The following is a 7168-nucleotide window of genomic DNA, read 5'->3' on the forward strand; positions in this document are numbered from 1 at the left end:
GGGTCTCGCTTAATGGAACGAGGAGATGTCGCTCAAGAAAGAATCAATGAGAATTAAATCCCGCTGTAATATGAAAGGGAGCCAAAAACAAACCAGCAGTTATTTCATCCTGGGCAGCTTTTTAACAACCTCTGAATCATCTGAAAAAAATGCCATTGTATTTAAAAAAAAAAAAAATCATCTAAACATTTCCTCTAATTAACACTGTGTCACTTAAAGGATAAGGACGGCAGTATTCTCTCTATTAGTCTATCGATACTTTCCGACTTCTCTAACCTGTCAGTGGCACTCATACCCAAGCCCATTGGTTCTTAACAAAGACGGAATTATTTTCAGGTCACAAATATATAGTTTCATTTTAATTTTTTTTTAGAAGGCTACATTTCCTAAAACAGCTGTTCACTGTATTTTTTAGAGTAAATACTGCATTTGCTGGGAGCTATATAGTAGAGCTGCACAATATGAGGAAAATATGCGCAAACGTAGTTGAATGTTGCCATAACGATATTACTTGCAATAAATAAACGGATATTAAAATTTACTCAGTTCTGCTTTTCTTCTGCTTTCCGTATTCTGCTAAAACACGGGAAATTGCTTGTTGAATTAAAAAATAAAACTGAAGAAAATCATTTCCAACATTATTTCATTGAACAAATTGAATTTAACATAAAATGCACCACTAAAAAAAGAATGAAAAGTTTAGTTTTCTATTGGTACTCAATTGATCTGACTCCAAAAATCTCTAAGTGTCTTTTGCGATATGTCGCAGTCTTTCGCAAAGTTTTATTGCGCAAGTTGATATTGGGATAACGATAAAAAAACAATATATTGTGCAGGCCTACTATAAAGACCAAAACCGTTTTTGTTTTTTTTGTACCAGGCTGTAAACATGTTTATTTCTGCTGGAAAATTGGGCATGTTAACGTGGGGTCTATGGGGATTGACTCCCGTTCGGAGCCAGCCTGAAGTGGCCACTCGAGGACCTGCAGTTTTTGGCACTTCCGCATTGGCTTCTTTTTTAGCAGCGGAGGTTGCCGTTTGGGTTTAACACAACTAATCATTGCAGGGGGGCTGTGTGTGATTGATTAACACACATTTGATGCTCTAGTGAGTATTTGGGGCAGCATGGCGGTGTACTGTATGTAGGATTGAGTCAAAATAAACTACAGTGTGTGTATGTGTTCATGGTAATGATGTCAGTCAGTGCAACAGTGTGGCACATTAATGCGTTATAGCCATGCAGGCGCCAGTGCTCTATGGTGGCAATGTCGGTCTGCCCGTATGTCAAAGTCTTTACATATCCTGTGAAATATCACATTCATTAGTGATTATCACACACATGTATTAGCTAAATATTTTCCGTTCATATAGAGAATATATCTTACTGACTTAGATTTTTCTGACTTTCCCTTTAGCGCCACTGAGTTTCACCTTTGTGATTTTGAGTGAAATGTCTCGACAACTATTCAGCGTGTAGCTAGTCTGGATCAACAGCCGATTATTTACTGGATAATCGCTGGATGTTTTAGAAAATTACAGGAAGAGGAGGAATACACTACTAGGCTTTTGATAGACAGGCAGTACTTTTGGTCTTTTCATTAGATTTGTTGACGATAACAAATGTGGAATGTCACCACACAAAATCACAACACTCAAATTAGGAATGGAATGGTGTCACTGTCAAGATGATGGAAATTGAAATGAAACAAAAACATAAATATTCAAAGTCCCCTCTGTTTTCCTTCACACTGAGAGAGACCGAGGAATGCAGAGCCTCTGCTGCTCCCCACGAGATGTGAATGAAGATATTCGCATGCCAGCTTGATATCATCATAGCACTTGCGCTAGCGTAAGAATGTGTTCTGCTCACTGGGTCGAGTACAAATCACATCAGCAGTGGTCAGGAAAACCTGCGGACGCCTGAATGAACCAGACAACCGCCAATATCACCTTTTCATGTGCTCGCGCCTGCTACAATAGTGTAAATGCATGATTGTGCATCTCATTAGTGAACATGCTATCAAGCGCTTTGACAAGATTTTGATGTGACGTGTCTTTGACATAAAAGCCGTGGCATTCATGTGAATTAGTCATGATGAGTTGGAGGGGGGGCACACTTTTTTAAAATCTGCGTTTCATATTATATTTACTTTGACATGTCCACAATAAATAAGGTATTTTTGCAAACAAGTTTTATATTGATCCATGGTGATACAGTTGGTTTAATACTGGTCTGATGGTTTTTCCACAAAAGGCTTTTCTCCCTCACTGAAAACAAAGTTTGGAATCTATGGCCATGCAAAAATAGCAAGAGTTAAATGACATGATTGATATCACACACATGTTTGTACAATTATAAAGCTACAGCCAGGAGATGGTTAGCTTAGCATAAATACTAGAAACGGGGAAACGGCTGGCCTGGCTCTGTCTAAGAGTAACAAATCAAATCCACCTACCAGCTCCTCCTGAAGCTCACTACTTCATACGTTAGATTTTCTTTGTTGGACCAGTTTTATTTAGCTACATAATAACTCTTGACAGGCAAACAAATAACTTTTTTCCCCCCTAAAATGTCAAAGTATATTTAATGTGAGTCTTTTACATCTCAATTGTTGACAAACAGCTAATTTATTCCTGCCTGAAGCTAAATCAAGAAGTACTTATTATTTCCCTGTTAGAAGTGCATCTGTTATATTCTGTGAGCAAAGAAGACATCCTGCGCCATCTCCTGATTTTACATGTATTGTAATGAGACGTTTTTTCTTACTTTTTTACTGCATAACGTCATTTTTTTTTCTTACCTTATAGGTCACTTATCAGAGTGCCTACCATTTGGTGAGTTTGAATTTTCATCATTCTTTCATGAAAAACTGTTAAGAGCTGCACAGTGACAGTAAAGTCCAACTGAAATCACATTGAGCCATCTATGTCAACATGACTTTTAAAATGTATTGTTACTTCTGAAGTAGACGATAAAGAAGAAAACAAATGTTTTTTTAAACGTTTTATGATTTCTTGGATTTAATTATACACACAACATGTTGTTGTAAGCTCATACTGTATCACCACCAGGGCTGACAAGAAAAAGAAAAGAAACATAAAGAACACCAGCTACAGAAACTCAAACTGCATCAACAGAAATCCCCCAAAAAAGCATATTTGTCCCACCCCCACCCTGTTTGATTGACGGCGAGCTCTGGGAAGTGCAGTGCAGCAATGAGTGTTTTGGCAGACATTTAGCAGATTATCAATTAAACTTACTGTCATCTTTATTTTAAATCTGTTTAATCTACAACCCACACATGTGGGTTTTTATCTTTGGATACACAATGAAACTAACTTCACACACTAGCTAAAACATCTTATTTTTCTGTGCTACTTTTTCCTCCTCTTTTCCTCATTACATGGCAGACGGGAAGAGCGAACAAATGTGATTTGCTCCCTCAGAGCCACAGAATGTTCCAGTGACTCATGCTATGGTAATATAGTCCAACGCTCTGCACCAACTGTCTGCATGGGGACAGAGGGGAGTCCCACTACACACACATGCATAAATGCAGAAATATGGGTACATGCAAGCTAGGGGTGGAACGGTACATGTATTCGTATTGAACCGAAGCGGTACGGGCGTCTATACACGGTATAAAAATAAATAAAACTTAAATGAATTAATGTAATGTGGAACTAATGTAATGCCGAACTACTGTTAGATACACGGGTTCTAGGGACACCTAATCTGTAGCCCCGCCTTAGCTCTGAAGCTAGCCGAGCTCCGCCTACATGCAGTTTTTTGCAGGTCGACGGTCCAGTGAGTGAGTCAGAGATAGCAGCACTAAAGGACGAGTATGGCGAGTGGTGTCGACCCACAAGAGTTAGAGGACCCGCTGGCCTCTTTAAGATCGCACGTTTGGGAAAACTTCGAGATTGTATGGATGAAGCCTGGAGCCTCCCGTGTCATGCACTCCCGCCTGGTGCCACCCCGGCCTTGAAAACTTCGGTCTTCGGGTCAGTTACAGTAGTACAGGCGCGAGAGTGGTGGATAATACGAGGACTGTGTTTCGGCGTTGTTCAGCAGTTGTTGGGTATGTAAGTGGAAATACATCTAACCTATCCGACGCCATCACCCAGCTGTACCAATCGCTGGAACGGGACAAAAGAAAACTGTCCAACTTCTCCTCCCTACAGTGCTTAACCAGCCTTTAAATACAAATACAAATAGGGCTTCAAGTATTTGCTGCATGTGCTCGAACCTCGTTACAACGTGCCATCCCGTCCACACATTTGTTGTTGTTGTTGTTATTGTTTATATATGTAATTTGCACTTTCATAAATAAGAGGTGCTGTATTTCCAGTTTTATAGCTGATTGTCTTATTTTGTTTACAAGTTACAGATGGATTCTGGAGATGATGTGGGGTACTCTTTGTTTACTGTTAACATCTTACTTTACACACTAAAGGCTGTTGCTGCTAGCTCAGGGGAGAGACTGTATGACACTAGGTGGTACAGCCTGAGACATGCACAATAAAAAAAAATTTGCCTTCTGCATTTTTGTTATGCTTCCCCTCCATTGTATTGAACCGAACTGTGATGTCTGAACCGAGGTATGAACCGAACCGTGACTTCTGTGTACCGTTCCACCCCTAATGCAAGCACACACTAGACAGACATACATGCTGTATGATGCTCTTTAATTGCTGCATTGCCCTGTATGCTCAACTGTCTGAACCAGAGGATGGTGTGGATGATGGACACAAATTAATTAATCTGTCTTTCATCTGAGAAATGGGTGAAAATCTCTGACCGAACATGTAAGGACTGCTCACTGACTCGTTATTATAAGTAACTTCTAGGAAAGGCCCGCCCTACGAAGCAGCTCGATTGGTTGGGGTTAGGCATTGACCTCGAGTGGTTAAAGGAACACGCCGACTTATTGGGACTTTAGCTTATTCACCGTAACCCCCAGAGTTAGATAAGTCCATACATACCCTTCTCATCTCCGTGCGTGTTGTAACTGTCCGACGGCTCCACCGGTAGCTTTATGCTGCATTCTTAGACATCGGAAAAACATTTTTCCGAGTGAAAACATCACCATTCACATCACTTCCTGTGGGAATCAGAGGTGGGAAACTCGGGCTGGATTTTGCTAACCGAGTTTCCCAGTTGGCGACGCGTTGTTGACAACTGCCGTTTGATGTAGGCAACTTTGGTTCACTGAACATATTTCAATGACAAACTGTTTATTGTGGATAAATGCCTCTGCCAAGAAACATACACAGACATAACATGTTTCAAATTATTCATAAATAGGCCTATGTATAAAAAAACAACACCTTATCCGTGTCCTTTCCCGTTCGTTGTCCTGCAGATAACACAAACAAACACCTGTCTACGTGCTGTTTCTATGCTCGTATAAGAAAACCGCAGCAAATCTTTTGTTATTGTGGCCTCCATGTTTTCACACACCTGATGCTCTAGGCTACGGCCAACCGTTGGTGGCAGTCATGCAACAAGTTGTTATGCCAAACGCCAATATAACAGAAGAAGAAGAACACACATCCCGACCATGTGAACGCTGGCAGACGTAAAAAAAACGTAATCACGGGGGCGGTGCCTGTTATTCCCAGGTGGCATGAACGCAGCATAACCTAGCACAGATCCTGAAGGTAATTGGTTCCAACTAGCCTACTGCTCCGAATAAGTATACAGCTGAACAAATCGGATTACGTTACCTTACGTAAGCATGGACGCCTGGCCAATAGAAGTGTGTGAATGCTGTTGAAGGGCGGGCCTTTCCTAGAAATTGCCTGGGTTCCATAATAATGCCTCACTGACAAGTAGCTTGTATTGAACTTGTCCTTTTGTGTGACCAGCAGTGGGCACCAAAGTTGAGAATTTTTAAAATCCTACACACAGTAGCTTTAAGTACAATTTCATCAGTACAACTTAAGTGGTTTCAAATTAACGCAACTTTAGTGTACCTTATCTGAATGCATACAAAAGTATACTTAGCAAGTTTTGGTTTAGTGTCATGACAAAAGAGACAAAGATAGGAATTAGAACACTAATTGATCAGTCAGAGAGTCCACACATAGTGGCTTTAATCTTCCGCCTCTGACTTACAAATAACATTTTAGATACTATAATGAAACTGTTCTATGTTAGTGAACAGCCTTGCAGCTAACACATTTTCAATAAAGATTGAAGGCAGCAGTTAGTCTTTGAGGTTTTACGAAAGTCAAAAATAATGTCAACTTGTGTTAAATGTATTGGTGGTAGTTTTATTTATTTTTTTGTTTTTTTTAATGAAGAAAAAAGGCATTTGCGTAAATATAAAAAAAATTCTCCTTTTCATCTCAGCCGGCTGCAGAATGAGAGAAAAAGTTAACAAACTTGTGTTCAAGCCACGCCAGCATCTAAATGGACCAAAGTGACATCTGACCAGCTTAGTAACCTGCAAACTGACATTAGCAGGCCACTTTTCCCCGGTGAATGTTTGTTTGGTGAAAATGGGGGGGGGGCACCATCATGAAACCAAATAAATATCAAATATTAATTTTCTCAATTTTTTTCTTAAAGCATTATGCAGGACGTGATTTATACTGTAGCAGACAAATGCATTTTAAGTTCAGGTGGACTAAATATTTAAAAAGGACGCTGGCTTAAAGCTTTGCAACGATTTCACTTCCTAACCTTACAAAGTGTTTAGCAGCCTAATCGTAGCCGTCCAAAACACGTTTCATCCAAAACATATTTTCAAAAGCAAATCAGTAGTGTATATGATTGCAGTCGGGGGAGTTGTGTAGAAATATGTGCTTTACTTCAAAATACAAAACATTTGTCTTGTACATGTAGCAATCTGGAATGAAACCCTTTTTCAATGATTAGTACTCTCCGTACATACAAGACATTTCCTGGAAATGGTAGATGCCTACAGGCTAATACTGTATGAAGTTTGTACATTAATATCAGTCTTTCTTTACTCCTGAATGCTCTTTTGCTTTATCCCCGGGATGTATAGTAAGTCAGGGAGACCCAGCTCTCTGTCATCTAGCCAGCATCAATGTGGTCTTTGCCCCACTGGAAGGAAGACGTAGAGTCAGCCTGTGTGTTGATGTACCGGACAGGGCCTTACATAATGGTCCCATTATGAGACATGCTGTTCTACAC

This window comes from Sander vitreus, chromosome 6 (genome assembly GCF_031162955.1).
Source record: "Sander vitreus isolate 19-12246 chromosome 6, sanVit1, whole genome shotgun sequence".
Lineage (NCBI taxonomy): Eukaryota > Metazoa > Chordata > Actinopteri > Perciformes > Percidae > Sander > Sander vitreus.